Here is a 16,890-nt window from a genome sequence, read left to right as displayed (position 1 = left end):
ATAATGCCGTAAGGGCTTGAAACAAAGAATCTGGCAAAGGAGTAGAGAAAATTAAATTGCTTCACGAATGTAAGATCAGGCCCTATAGGGAGGATCTTAGATATAGAGTTAAAGATCACTATAATCAGGATCCTATCATTGTAATCATATTTAGCATAAATAGATAGATGGTCTAATGCATGGGTGTGCAACCTTTTTTTTCCCCAAAGGGCCACTAGTCACGACTCTGTTAGTATGGAGGGCCACACAACCTAACCTTACTACTTCATGTTATTTACTCCGATCGAAGACATATTATGTGAGATTATACTGATAAAGATAGATAATTAGTTTGTTACTGATTTTATTTAAATTGGGATCATAAAAATAAGAATTGTCCGAAACAAATGTATTTTCCTTACTATAAATGAGCAAATGAAAGGCTACCGTACCTTATCATAATAATATACAAACAGAGATAATTACTTAATATTGGTTAAGGGACTGTAGGGCGCGAAAACACGAAAAATTCTGGAAAATTAACGAATTTTAGGTAAACATTTCAAAAGATTCTCTATGATGGTGGTAACACTTTGGCCAAATATTACAGCTCAATTCCGTTTCTTTTCTTATATATAAAATAAAATAGATAAATTTTTGGCAACCTCTGGCAACCCCATTGCATGAAAAAACATTCTGTATATTGAAATAAAGTCAAAATTTTGATACCCAGTTCTGTTTTGTTTACTATAATTAATATATATGGAGATATCTGGCAACTTGCCCAACACTAATCGTCAATCACCACAAGGATCTCAGTATCTCTTCAAAGCTAAAGGAGAAAGGATGTCGCCCTGTCGCGTATCTGTTAGCCTACCAGTCATGCATGCGATCGTATTATCTTTTTTTCTACCAACAGGTATTCAAAATATTCTCTATGATGGCTGTAACACTTCGACCAAATATTACAGCTCAATTCCGTTTCTGTTCTTATATATAAAATGAAATAGATAAATTATTGGCGACATCTGGCAACCCCATTGCATGAAAAAACATTCTGTATATTGAAATAAAGTCAAATTTTTGATAGCCAGTTCAGTTTTGTTTTAAGTTTTAAACGGAAACGTAAAAAAAAATAGACAATGTCACGAGTGAGTACTCGGCCGGAGGATTTTAAATGCCGGTGCGCTCCTTTAAACTTTAAATGCCTCTCCTGAAAAGTTTATGTTTTTTTTTATATTTAAATAACCATATCTCTGTTTCTTTTTGTCCGATTTCATTCATTCTTTCGAATTTGTAAAGAGAAAGAGTAATTCTTTAATTTGATCAGAAAAAACAAAGGAAACTGTAACTTAATTTTTTTTTGTTTAATTTATCATAGCAGATTTTCACTGAAGTTTCTACTATTCAAAAAAAAAAAAAAAAAAGAGAGTAGAAAAAAATCTAAATGAAGCTGTTCCCAAGACTCTAATCTTTCATTTCCTATATAGTAGGCTGATTTCCTATGCCTATGGATACTTCAATGATTACAGATACTATCATAAAAAAAAGAATTAACTACACGTAATATATACATGTTACTAAAACAATTTAGTATGCAATAATACTCTTTCCGATAGAGTAAGTATACATAAGTTCACCAAAGAAATTGAACAACTTTTATGACACGTTCACCTATAAGCACTTCCCACAGTCCCTTAACTGGGATCATTAACATATGAATGATCAAACACAGACATCTTCCTGACCATTGATTAGCAAATGAAAGGCTACCCTAGTGAGATGGTTGATGTTGCATTTGGAACACCAACTGCATGGATGATGTGGCTACACGCAGGATACTCTCCAAATGTTCATCAGTAAGTGAAGACCTATACTTGTTTTTAACCAGATTCCTTTTTGAAAAGAGCTGCTCACATACATATGTGCTACCAAACACTGCCATCATTATCCTTGCATGAGCAGAGAGTTTCGGATACACTGTTATTGATACATGCTTCTTATAAAACTGGTATACTAAACTATCATCAAACTTCTTTCTCAGTTCATCATTTCATTGCAGTTCAATTGTTTCCATTTGCATGTCCTCGGGAATTGCTGTTGTCACATCCACAGAAAAAGGAGAGGCAAAGACTTCAATGGTTTGTAAATGTTTCTTGAGGAGGTCAAGACCAAATCTTTCTGAAAATTCCTCTCGTAAGACTACCAACTTGTCATGGGTTCTCTGCTCCTGTGAGGGCCCCGGGTGGCTCCAGTGGGGGCCCCTAGTGGCTCCTGTGGGGGCCCCCGAGTCTGTCCTGTGGGGGCCCCCGAGTCTGTCCTGTGGGGGCCCCCGAGTCACTTCTGTGGGGACCCCCGTGTCGCTCAAGTTGGGGACCCACGCGTCGCTCTATTTGGGGTCTCCGCGTCGCTCCAGTGGGGGGCCCCGATCCACTCCTGTGGGGTGCCCGGAGCTGCTCCCGTGGGGCCCCCGAATTCATCCAGTAAGAGCCCCCGAGCCGCTCAAGTGTGGGGCCCCGAACCTCTTTAATTAAGGTGGGACCCCTCGAGTCTCTTGAGTGGGGCCCGAGTCTCTTCAGTCGAAGTCGAAGTTCGGAAGATCCTGATTGCCCAGTTCGAAATAACCCAGACATCTTGAGATTCATCCGGTCAGAGTAATAGTAGTGGTGGAGGAACGAAGGCGGAAGGGGGTGCGGGCAGTGACGAGGGTGGAGGAGAGCGATGAGGGAGAGAGAGAGAGAGAGAGAGAGAGAGAGGAAGATAGGGCGTGATGACGTGCTTACGGAGGCTTTGAAGTTGGGAGAAAGGGAAAAGTATAGCGTTTATCCAAAGCTGGCAAAGATATATTGAAGAATAAAACTTCATTCGTTAGATATATCCCGTAAGAATTGACACGATAGATTAAGAGAGAGAGAATGAAATGTACGCCATTGAGACTGGAGACCTGCAGAATCACTGCCTAGCAACACTAAGGAACAGAATCCAAGACAAGTTCAAAGAAACTGGCCATTATCTAAATATCCTCTTCAGGGGAAGGGATGAAGGATATACGGAAGGATGGGGTAGGATGAGGTGGGGTAGGAATGGGGAGGATGTGGTAACAAGTGGTAGGATGTCGTGGAAGAAGAATGAATTCAGGATTGGTAGTGGAGAGAGCGACGAAGAATTTCGTCATTGTGGTTCTTGAGTGCGAATTTGTAATAGTTGCCGTCTCCTTCTTCCGATTCCCGATGCCAGATTCCCGTTTCCATATAACAGTTCCGGTAGCTACGCACAGGGGCGCCGCACACACGCCCATCCATCCGCCTTCACGCCCTCCTCTCTCTCTCTCTCTCTCTCTCTCTCTCTCTCTCTCTCTCTCTCTCTCTCTCTCTCTCTCTCTCTCTCTCTCTCTCTCTCTCTCTCTCTCTCTCTCTCTTTCTCCTTGGCCCTTTCTTCTTCCCCCTCTCTCTTTCCCCGTCTCTTCTCCCCCCCCTCTCTTCTTCCCTCTCTTTCCCTCCTCTCCTTTCCCCTCTCTGCTTCCCCTCCAGTTTCTCTTCTCTCGCCCTCTCTCTGTATCGCTCTTCCCCTCCCTCCCTCCCTCCCTCCATCCCTCTCTCTTTCCCCGTCTCTCTCTCTTTCCCCCCCTCTCTCTCTCTCTCTCCTTCCCCCCCCTCTCTCTCTCTCCCCTTCATTCTCTCCCTCTCTATACCTTTCCTTCCGTCTCTCCATACTTTTATCCACTCCCCCCCCCCCTCTCTCTCTCTCTCTCTCTCTCTCTCTCTCTCTCTCTCTCTCTCTCTCTCTCTCTCTCTCTCTCTCTCTCTCTCTCTCTCTCACTCTCTCTGTCCCCTTGTCTGTCTCCCTCTCTCTTTTTCTCCACTCAAGTTCATCACACTTTATTGGCTGCATTTTTTTTTTTTTTTATCGTTGCCTATCCTTGCATTTCAGGATCTTCAATTTTACGTTTTCATTTTTCTTCCAGACCTTCATGTGATCGGAATCCCCCCACCCCCTCTTCCTTTGTGCATGCAAATGTTTACACGACAAAGTTATGTATTGAATATTTTTAAACAGATATTTGTCTAAGCCACAAGGATCACAATGGCGGAGCATGCCGACAGGAGGCCTTTTGGTCCATAACTATTTCGCATGCAAAAAATGATAATGATGAATAAATAATTAAATAGATAAATAAATAAAGAAAGAAAGAAATGATATTATGATGTAGATAATAATAGATAAAATAGATAAATGCATAGGTATAGTCAAATAATAAACAAACAGATAAATAGTAAGTGATAATGAATTGACATGTATCTAATAACAAATGTGAATCGAACAAATAATAATGAACAAACAAACAAATGATAACAAAACAAATAAACAAATAACACAACAAATAACAGTCATCACAGCAACTTACCATGAGGGGAGTTGAAGTAATTGGTTTTTGCTTTCCACTGCTCAAACTCTAGCAGCTTTTTACCTTCGAGTTCTGTGACATAAATCAAATTCGAACCCAGAGCTGCAGGGCATATACGGGGAATCTAAAATTATTTCTTTAAACGAAAAGTTTCGAAATGTAGAAAACTTAGACAACTAAAATATTTGACTAAAACTGTGTTATATTTTCGGAAAGCTTTTCAATTCCGAATATTAAGGATTTGCGAATTTTGTTGGTATACACAGTACATAGACTGACTCTAAGAAAAGATGGTGCTTAAATCTAAGCAGAATTAAACGTTCAGTCTCCTTTGATTCCCCTTCAGCTGAACAAAAGCACCTGACGGCAGACAAATTAAGTATAACATTAGAGTATTTATAATGTTTTGAGAATAAAGGTTTAAGTGTATGTATCCTGTGTGTGTATTTATGTATTCTAGTGTGTATACAACATTTGTATGTAAATATGGCTCGGCATGAAGACTGGGTTTGAGAGAACAGAATAGGCTACGAAGGAAAAAAAATGGATGATTGAATTCTGTCTATAGTTCATTCTTTCCTATGTATATATAGTTTGTATTCACCGTTCGCTCGTTGATGCATCTCAAGACAAAATTTGAGAGAAGAGAATTGGGTCACGAATTAAAGAATCTTAAGTCTTTTTGACGGCCTCTTTAGGAGGGGTTTCTGCGAGTGCGGAAGAACGTGGTCCGTTTCCAAGAGACTTTCCCTCCACGTCTTGGAGGACGAGAGAAAGGCTCTTGGCTTCTTCAGATCGCCACGGGCTTGGCCAGTTGCTTCCATCACTGTCGAATGCAGCGCTCGCCTCTGCTTCTGGAGGAGGTCTGGGGAGGTCTTCTTGAGGGCTCTCTCGATCTCTCAATCTCGAAAAAGCGAATGCGAGTTCTCTCCCCGGATGGTTCTTGAGCGTCTTAATGTGGCGGCACACATGCTACTTGTTTTTTGCTACTCTGTTCGAATAGAACCGACTTTGGTTACAATATTCTAGACTTCTCTTAGCTCATCACTCCAGAGTAATTTGACATTTGGAAAATTGGAAAAACAAGATATCGCATAACCGATGTCGTTTCTACTCAAACGAAGTAACTAAAGAATCCTTCCGTATATCCTTCATCCCTTCCCCTGAAGAGGAGATGTAGATAATGGCCAGTTTCTTTGAACTTGTCTTGGATTCTGTTCCTTAGTGTTGCTAGGCAGTGATTCTGCAGGTCTCCAGTCTCAATGGCGTACATTTCATTCTCTCTCTCTTAATTTATCGTGTGAATTCTTACGGGATATTTAATCTAACGAATAAGGTTTTACTTTTCAATATATCTTCGCCAGCTTTAAATAAACGCTATATTTTTCCCTTTCTCATAGCTTCACTGCCTCCGTAAGCACGTCATCACGCCCTATCTTCCTCTCTCTCTCTCTCTCTCTCTCCCTCATCGCTCTCCTCCACCCTCGCCACTGCCCGCACCCCCTTCCCCTTCCGCCTTCGTTCCTCCACCACGACAATTAACACTCTGACCGGATGAATCTCAAGACGTCTGGGTTGTTTCGAACTGGGCAATCAGAATCTTCCGAACTTCGACTTCGTCTGAAGAGACTCAGGCCCCACTCAAGAGACTCGAGGGGGCCCCCCTTGATTAAAGAGGTTCGGGGCCCCACACTTGAGCGGCTCGGGGGCTCTCACTGGATGAATTCGGGGGCCCCACATGAGTGGATCGGCCCCCCCCCCACTAGAGCGACGCGGAGGCCCCAAATAGAGCGACGCGTAGTTCCCCAACTAGAGCGACACGGGGGCCCCCACAGGATGGACTCGGGGGCCCTCACTAGAGCGACTCGGGGTCCCCACAGGACCGACTCAGGGGCCCCCACAGAAGCGACTCGGGGGCTCCCACAGAAGCCACTCGGGGGCCTCCACTGGAGCAACCCGGGGGCTCACACAGAAGCCACTCGGGGGCCCCCACAGGATAGACTCGGGAGCCTCCACTGGAGCGACTCGGGGGCCCCCACAGGATAGACTCGGGAGCCTCCACAGAAGCCATTCGGGGGCCTCCACAGGAGGGACTCGGGGGTCCCCACAATATAGACTCGGGGGTCCCCACAGGAGCGACTCGGGGGCCCCCACAGGAGCCACTCGGGGGCCCCCACAGGAGCCACTCGGGGGCCCCCACAGGAGCCACTCGAGGGTCCCCACAGGAGCCACTCGGGGTTCCCCACAGGAGTGACTCGGGGCCCCCCATAGAAGCCATTCGGGGGCCCCATAGGAGCAACTCGGGGGTCCCCACAGGAGCGATTCGGGGGTCCCCACAGAAGCCATTCGGGGGCCCCCACAGGAGGGACTCGCGGGCCCCCACAGGAGCCACTAGGGGGCCCCCACAGGAGCGACTCGGGGCCCCCCACAGGAGCCACTCGGGGCCCCCACTGGAGCCATTCGGGGCCCTCATAGGAGCAGAGAAACCATGACACTATCGGCAACCTTGAGTATCATAAGTATGGTGACAAGTTGGCAGTCTTACGAGAGGAATTTTCAGAAAGATTTGGTCTTGACCTCCTCAAGAAACATTTACAAACCATTGAAGTCTTTGCTTCTCCTTTTTCTGTGGATGTGACAACAGCAATTCCCGAGGACATGCAAATGGAAACAATTGAACTACAATGCAATGATGAACTAAGAAAGAAGTTTGATGATAGTTCAGTATACCAGTTTTATAAGAAGCATGTATCAGTAACAGTGTATCCGAAACTCTCTGCTCATGCAAGGAAAATGATGGCAGTGTTTGGTAGCACATATGTATGTGAGCAGCTCTTTTCAAAAAGGAATCTGGTTAAAAACAAGTATAGGTCTTCACTTACTGATGACCATTTGGAAAGTGTCCTGCGTGTAGCCACATCATCCATACAGTTGGTGTCCCAAATGCAACATCAACCATCTCACTAGGGTAGCCTTTCATTTGCTAATCAATGGTCAGGAAGATGTCTGTGTTTGATCATTCATATGTTAATGATCCCAGTTAACCAATATTAAAGGTCAGATATCAACAGATATACCATTCGCTAAAAATCATCGTATTGCTCGAAAAGGTACTTTTTAAAAGGATACAAATAAAGTTTTTACCTATTACAGAAGAATTTATTCAGAAAATTCACTTTTAATTGCGCCTCGCATACCACTTTTCCGAAGTCTAGATATTCAGAATAACAATATTGTTTGTTTGGCAACTGTGACGTCACGAACGCGGAATTCCCCGAACCTTTCCCGAAGCGCACGGGCGGAATGTTTCGAATAGCAGACGACGCAATGAAATGAAGACAAAACTGTTTTTTGCCAAATTTAAAGGTCAGATATCAAGACTTCCATAAATTTTTGTATTTACAGTTTAATGTACATAAAAAAAACATACTGACAGTATTCTATATAATTCCACCATCTACATCTTATCAAATTTGGCAAAAAATAGTTTTGTCTTCATTTCATTGAGTCGTCTGCTATTCGAAACATTCCCCCCGTGCGCTTCGGGAAAGGTTCGGGGAATTCCGCGTTCGTGACGTCACAGTTGCCAAACAAACAATATTGTTATTCTGAATATCTAGACTTCGGAAAAGTGGTATGCGAGGCGCAATTAAAAGTGAATTTTCTGAATAAATTCTTCTGTAATAGGTAAAAACTTTATTTGTATCCTTTTAAAAAGTACTTTTTCGATGATTTTTAGTGAATGGTATATCAGTTGATATCTGACCTTTAAGTAATTATCTATGTTTGTACATTATGATGATAAGGTACAGTAGCCTTTCATTTGCTCATTTATAGTAAGGAAAATACATTTGTTTCGGACAATTCTTATTTCTATGATCCCAATTTAAATAAAATCAGTAACAAACTAATTATCTATCTTTATCAGTATAATCTCACATAATATGTCTTCGATCGTAGCAAATAACATGAAGTAGTAAGGTTAGGTTGTGTGGCCCTCCATCCCAAGAGAGTCATGACTAGTGGCCCTTTGGGAAAAAAGGTTGCACACCCATGCATTAGACCATATATCTATTTATGCTAAATATTCTGTGCTTACATAATTCTTGTTGTCTTAATCATTCTGATCAAAGACCTGATAGGATCCTGATTACAGTGATCTTTAACTTTATATTTAAGATCCTCCCCATAGGGCATGATCTTACATTCGTGAAGCAATTTAATTTTCTCTACTCCTTTGCCAGATTCTTTGTTTCAAGTCTTTACGGCAATATTGTTTACATAGAATAATCTCGAGTCTCTGCATAATTCTCACTTATGTTACAAAGGAATGTCATATCGGCAACATGTAAATATATATTAGAACTCTCGAGCTTAACTATCTTATTACGCAAAGTGGACTCAGGCAGGTAGCTCGGGCTGTTATCTACAAACCTACCTACGAAATGCAACAACCCGTCTTCTGCCCTATTTTCTGCTAGTTTCTTCCAGCTGAACGAGTGTAAATTTGAAGTATGTGACCAGTTAACGGAAATATTTAATATGTCAGTAGACACTGATTTTATGTCTGTTATCTGGGGGCACGCAAACATTGTTTCTGTTTTTAAAAAGGGATACTTATCATCACTGTGCAACTACAGGCCAATTAGTCTGATATCATTTATAGGCAAAATGCTTGAATCAGTAATAGCTAATAGAATCAGTGATCACATCGAGAGACATAATTTGATTCGTGACTCACAGCATGGGTTCTCCAAGGGTAAGTCATGTGTGATTAATCTTCTATCTTTTTTACACTAATGTATCCAAGGCGCCAGATAAAAATGATAGTTAAGACGTTATTTACCTTGACTTTAGGAAAGCGTTCGACAATGTGCCCCACCAGACACTACTAAGTAAAGTCAAAGCCCATGGCATGGTAGGAAAAGTGTATGAATGGATTAGAGCTTGGATCAGTGACAGAAAACCACGGATCACCATAAGCAGTGTAAAATCCAAATAGGGTAGTGTTTCTAGTGGAGTTCCCCAGGGTTCGGTTATGGGTCCCTTATTGTTCATTATGCATATAGACGAGTTGGAACAATGGGGTTAATAGTGATGCTAGTACGTTTGCGGACGACACTAGAATAGGACGTCTAATTTGGTTAGGAGAAGACGCCGAGATTCTACAGGACGATCTTAACATGTTCACATGAACGGTAAAATGGGAAATAGACTTCAATATATCAAAGTGCAGCGTATGAAACGTAGGTTTACTCAACCCCGGAAGCAGTCATAGCTTAGATGACACATTTTTAGAGAAAAGTAAGTACGAGAGAGAGTTGGGAGTTCTAGTGAGTCCTGACTTTAAATCTAGGAAACAATGAATTAGCGCCAAGAATATGGCTAACAGAGCATCAGGTTTCATTGCAAGGACGATTATGAATAGAAGTGCAGAGGTAATTATCAAACTCTGTCTGGTGTTAATTAGATCCATCCCTGACTATGTGGTACCGTTTTTGGTTTCCGTCCTATAGAATGGATACAAGTTCACTAGAATCGTTACACAGGAAAATGACCAATGAATGGGCTTAGAAATTTACCTTACGAGGAGAGGTTTAGGCATATTAGCTTACACTTTGGAAAGACGCAGTGTGGAGTGATCTAGTAGAGCTGTTAAAGTGGATCAAAGGCTTTAACAAGGGTGATGCGATCAAGGTCATCATATTAAGACAAGTTTAGATTTAAAAAGGAAATAGACACAAACTGTTTCACCAATAGGGTGGTCAACGAACGGAATAGACTTAGTAACCATGTAGTGATCTCTGAAACTATCGGTTGTTTTAAGAAAGGGTTAGACAACTTTATGAATAGGGATGACAGGTGGTAATGGACATGGAACTGCCTAGCATAGGCCTTATGGTCTCTTGCAGTGTCCTTCATTCTTATGTTTTTACAGTTTTTGTCGATATTCTATTGATGATTTTTCTAAGTTCCACTTCTTGTAGCTCATTTGTTTGTCGGAAGCTGATAACTATAGAAACACAATAGGTAAAGTTGGGAGTTATCAGCAAGGTTATGTGGCACGTATATTTTGGCGAGAATGTTTGAAAGTTGTACTTGTAAATGCTGAATTCTGTCTTGAAATGATTTAAGTTTACTCTATGTATATGCATAAATACATATTGTTTTTGCCATTAAAAGTAAGTTTTGGAGCAGTGTGTGTTGTTTTGGTGTTTACACAATTATTCTGAAGCGAAATTAGCTTAATTTTTCTCTACGTTGTATAGTATCATCGTATGTTAGATGTGAAAGAGAAAACCTTGTCTAGAGGTCTGAGGAATTGCTGAACTATAAATCTTTACAGTTATGCGTTCATTAAGTTGTAATATGAAACTTTGGTTGTCTGATAGCTTGTCGGCCAGCTCGGTCTATCTCCAACCTGGGACATCGCCCAATTGCCCCATCGGCTGCTTGAGATGGCATCTTTTGTTTTAATAGATGCGAAGGTCGAAGAAATTAAAATATGATAAATTCGTCTACTCTAACCAAACCGTGGTGGGCCAACTTGGTTGAGTAGATGGGCTAAGTTGGTGGTAGGTCGAGTTGACTCAAATTCAGTACAGTTTGAATGCACCTTATGGGCACAGGAATCCAGGAGGTCCTGTCAGGAAACAAATGCTTCTCCCAACTAGTGCAGCACAAAACGAATTCTTTTGTTACAAATATGGGTAAATTCTTAGTTGTACACACCTATGTGATATAGCAATAGAAAATTAATGATTATTTTTTGTTAATTATAATAGATCAACGTAAAATGTGATTTTCTTGGTGGAAATCAATAACAAGAAAGTTCCTAAAACCAATTTACCAACGCATGAAACCACGGTGGCTGAATGATACACTGTGTTTGTTTTGATAGATGCCGAGGTCGAAGAAGTTAGTCTATTCTAATCTAACCTAACCTGCCTAACCTATCATACCTAACCTATCCTACGTAACCTAACCTATATTTAGTGATCCTGTACTTGAGATTCTAAAGATCATCCTGGTCATTGTCGTCGCGAATGTTGACAGCCCGATTATTATCGTACCTCAGGCAATTACCGGTAATAGACGATGGTGTTGGTCAACTTTGGTCGACGTTTAGTGAGACCGGACGATGGCAGAACCCCATGTTCTATTATAAAGTCAAAGGAAGCCCTAGTGTCTTCGTAACAACACTTATTAACGTCACCTGGAGTTGGAGAACACCCAGTCCACAACGTGAAAGCTCTTGTCTGAATGTGACAACATTCTGATTCAGTTTTCTTCTCCAAACAAGTGCCCCCCCACACACACACACACTCCACCTAAAATCTCAATGGGATTTTTATTTCTTCAAGTGGTAGGGAGCTTAGTATGTTGACTTGTCTGGTAAGAAAATATAAATATGTATACTTTTGAAGATTATTTTAAGATGAGGCACCTAAATTCATTCAATAGAATAAACACCAGAGTTTTCAATTTAAGATTTGGCACCTGGTTGGAACACAAAAAGCACCTATGCTCAGGTAATGATGCACAAGGTAGCCTTTAAAAGATAGAAAAAATATTTTAAGATGTTAAGGAAGTTTTTAATTTATGACAGAGTTAAAGGATAATTTAATTTTCATATTGTCCAGGTATATGATCATAAGCTTTGAAATGAAATAGATGAGGTCAGCTTAATTTAACATAGATTATAACTAAGTTTTGAAAAAAAAAAAGAATAGCACCTAAAGTATTAACAGCTCAAGAATTAGCACCTAATTTGGTTTATCTAGAATTGAGAGGCTTTTGGAAAAAGCAAGCCCAAAATATTAAGTTTGAAGATGAAAGAAGCACAGTTCTTTTAAATAGAAACAAAATTTGCTATGGCATCACATGATTTTGCAGGAGAATCCCTTGTGGCCAAAATGATCGGTGCACCTCACTACACTATTCATTTTCTTGTCTGCTATGAATTATGTCAGTGACTCACATTATGAGGATAGACTGCATATGAAAGGTGTTATTTGAATCCATTTTGACAAACTACATTTGGACATTGAAAATGTCAGTGACGGGTTTGAGTATGTTGAAGGGAGGATTTTATCACTGAACAATTGGAAAAAGAAAATTACGCAGCAAACACTTTGTAGGTAAATCTACACCTACTGATGACCACTCACCCAATCCTGCATTCTCAAGCCCAGAAGAGGTTAGTCCATCAAGCACTGAAACAGAACAATGTTGTTTAATTCCAATGCAAATATTGTTTATTCATTTATTGTCAACTACAGAGCCTGAGAGCCTTAAGCCAAGTCCACACTGCCTCATGCAGAACTGCATGCAGCAAGTAGTGATGTTGAAAGTTGAGCTGTCCACACTGAATGGGCATAAGGAAAGAATGCCAGTTTCACAGATGCAGTTCTTATTTATATCATTGGATAGCTCCTATCATTCTGAGTGTTATGAACCCCTTACCTGGTTCTCTTACCTGGTGGGCTTCCCATCCACATCCAGCTTGTGATGTAGGCAAGGAAGCCGCACTCTGCTGATACGCCAGCCCATAATTCTACACATGACCTTTATATATTAATTGCAACTGGCTGGATAGTGTATCATAAGCAGCAATATTGCATGGAGCTGTGTCAAGGTGTCGATTGGTACTGCCTTATGCAATATAATCAAATAATATATCACCGAGATAAGTGGCAAGACCTCGTTTGAACACATCAATATCACTGCAGTTAACAAGTTCTGCTGGCAATTCATTCCACAGATTCACACATCTAATACTAAAATACCTTCTCCGTACTTTTACTTGTGTTCTGGTGTGACCAATTTTGAAGTCATGGCCCCTTGTGCTACTCAACAAGGGTCAAGGGAACAAGTCATCACGAGAAATTGCTAGTTTCCCATGGAAAATATGCCAACATTTAATTATATCATGCCTAAGTAATCTCCCTTTAATTGAATATAAGGTAAGAGTCCTAAGTCGCTGCGAGTAATCCAAACCCTCCAATCCATGTATCTCCCTTGTCCATCTCCTTTGTACAGACTCCAACTGTCTAACATCTCCTACATAACCCAAGTTCTAAACTGAGGATGCATATTCAAGCAAAGGACGCACATGTGTGGTGAAAAGGGGAAGCATAAAAGAGTCTTGCCGATTAACTGTTGATCGGAGAATACTGGTTGATACTCCACTTGCTTTATGTACAATATTAGAAATATGTTGGTGAAATTTAAGTTTGTTATCAGTACACACACCCAAGTCCGTAACTGATTCCTGAAATGGAATAGATACGTTATTGACATGATAATGAACATCTACCAAATCTGTCCAAAAAGCATTGCTTCTGGTAAACCTTATGGCCACTCACTTTGCTGGATTGAGTGCAAGTCCCCAAGATTCAGATACCTGGTAGAGAGTATCAATGTCCACCTGACATCTTCTCACCGCAGTCAAGGCCTTCTTTTGAACATACCTCAATACTAACATACAGCTTCAAATCATCGGCAAATATCTTAGTAGGAGACCTGGTATTTGACGTAATGAAGTTAATGTACAGCAAGAAGAGTAAAGGCCCCAAAACTGATCCCTGAGGGACTCCACTGGTTACCTGCTTAGGTGAACTCTTAGCATGTGCCACAACAACATTCATTACCCGTTCTGTAAGAAAATCTTTAATCCAGAAAAGAACTTTGCCTGTAATCCCTAGGTTTATCAATTTGTCCAACAAAATGTCATGATTAACAACATCAAAGGCCTTGGAATAGTCAAATAAAATCAAGTCAACTGTTTTTCCACGATCAAGTGCCAGAGTAATTTCATCATACGTGATCAATAACTGATCTTCGTTAGATCTTCCAGGGCGAAAACCAAATTGATTATGTGTTAACAGATTATTTTCCTCAATGTAATCATATATTAGTTTAGCAAGTATTCTTTCTAAGGATTTGCACACAACGGATGTTAATGATACAGGTCACATTAATGGATCTGCACGGGAACCTTTCTTAAAAATGGGCACAACAAATGATGTTTTCCATGGAGCTGGTAGACGGCCCATTGCACATGATTTTTGGAAAATGAGGGTTAATGGGTAAGATAACTGTTCAATACAGGTCTTTAAAAAATAAGGGTGCACTTCATCTGGTCCCATGGCTGAAAAAGAATTAAGCTGTGCAATTGCCTTAGTCACAGATTCTTGCGATATATCAGGATCCCCTATTGTACCTCCGTGAACCTGATGAGGTAATGGGTTAGCCTCGACATTTTGTATATACACTGATGCGAAAGCTGTGGCAAATATATCAGCCATAGTAATTGCCTCATTAACAATCTGCCCGCTTTGAGATTTTAAAGGTCCTGCACCCACTCTTGCTACCTTTTTTCTCCTAATATAGGCATGAAAAAGCTTAGAGTTATGCACCATGTCATTTACCAAAGAAAGCTCATATTCTGACTGTTTGTTAATGGCAAAGGTTTTGTATTGGTAATTGATTTGCAGAAATTGATGTAAAGCTTCTCCGGCTTCAACTGAATTTCTGCCAATTTGTGAGCGGACTTCTTTATAATTACTCCACATTAAAGATCTAGCTTTTTTAAGAGATAAAGGAGGTTTGACTGGCCATGGAGGACCACTATGAAGCCTGGTAGTAACTGGTACATACTCTGCTATCAAATGATGAACATACTCAATATCAAGGTATCTGAATTCGTAATCCCAGTCAATTTGCGACAATTGCTCCTTAATCACATTGTATTTCCCTCTGGTCCACAATCTATGTGGTGGTAATTCGTCGCTCGAAGGAGGATGTTGAGATATATATTCACATTTAATTGGAGAATGACCACAATTAGGGAAAGGAGGCAATATTTGCACATCCATTACCCTGTCATCTTCAGAAGTAAGTATTAGATCAAGTATATTACCTGAACTATAATAAGTGGTCTCATGAACCCACTGTGTGAATCCCAAGAGGTTAAAACAATTATAAAAAATTAGATCATTAGCTGAGAGTCCTGTATAGATTAAATCATCATTCCATCTGATAGTTGGTAAATTAAAATCTCCAACTAGGATTACATCTTTACCCCATAAGAAAATACCACTAATTAGTTGTAACAAATTAGTTCAAATTTTTAAGTGTTTTTTTGCAGGGGTTTTAACGGAGAATAGCACAACTGCACCTAACCTATAAGCTCTTGCAAAAATGTTGCTAGTGCTGGGAGCAGAGAAAGCAAAAAGTTCTGTTGTCTGCAGTGCCTACAATTTTTCATTTTGGCCTATTTTTATTAAAGAAAAATTTGTAAATGTAAAGTTGTATGCCAGTATCACAGGTGCAATTCTTATGTATATCAATATAAAGTGTATTTTTGGTGTGGGAGCTGCCGCACCTAACCTGTCATTTTTAATGTCACAGTTCAGAGTAACTCTTTCCTCATATCATCAAGGCTCGCACTTATGTCACCTTACCCTTACTAGCCTTCTGTTTGCTCTGACAGCACACAGAGAAGTGTGTGTGTGTGTGTGTTTGTATATATATATATATATATATATATATATATATATATATATATATATGTATATACATACATACATATACCAAGGCTTTTTCCCCCTTCCAAGGGAGGTAGCCAAAAAGGGAAAGACATAAAAACACTCCCACCCATTTTATCCCTAAGTACACTCCACACCCCTCCCACCCTTCCTCTCATCTGAGCACCTCCTGGATGATATATAATATATATATATATATATATATATATGTATATATATATATATATATATATATGCAAATATATATATATATATAAATATATATATATATATATAAAAAACAAGAGGACATGAAAAGATACTTATAAAGGATAGTTATAGAAGAGATCTGAAAAAGAATAGTTTCCCACACGGAGTGGTGGATATCTGGAATAAATTGGATGAGGAAACCGTGCAAAAACTATACAAGAATTTAAGAACAAACTTGATACTGAAAGATACAAAGACAGGTCACTATGAGCATAGCTCTCTTCCCATGAAATACAATTAGGTAAATACAACTAGGTAAATTACACACACACATGTAAATATATATATATATATGTACATATATATATTATATATATATATATAAGGAAATATTAGTATGTGATAATTGATATGAAAGCCAATTGTACAGATTATAAGCTGGACTTCAGTAGGTGTTTAATTCTTGTTTTCAGTTTATCTCATCACTTGTCAGCAGTGCTACTCCTTCTCTCCCTCACTTCCTTATCACTCCTGATGCCCTACTCACCCCACTCCCAAAGTGAAACCCACTCTTACCTTTCAATCTAATACCAACACATTCATCTTTTCACAAAGAAAGAACCAGTCTCCACTTTTACTCTCTGTACCACATTCACACGTAGTTAATGACCCAGTTACTAGTGACTTGGTTGGAGTCCTCCTCCCAGACCCTTCTGTGCCTTGACATTTATTAGAAGAAAAATTTAGCTTGGAGGATCCCTAACC

The sequence above is a fragment of the Oratosquilla oratoria genome, chromosome 12 (genome assembly GCF_046742065.1).
Source record: "Oratosquilla oratoria isolate Oo_2021 chromosome 12, ASM4674206v1, whole genome shotgun sequence".
Lineage (NCBI taxonomy): Eukaryota > Metazoa > Arthropoda > Malacostraca > Stomatopoda > Squillidae > Oratosquilla > Oratosquilla oratoria.
This window is presented reverse-complemented; position numbering follows the sequence as displayed.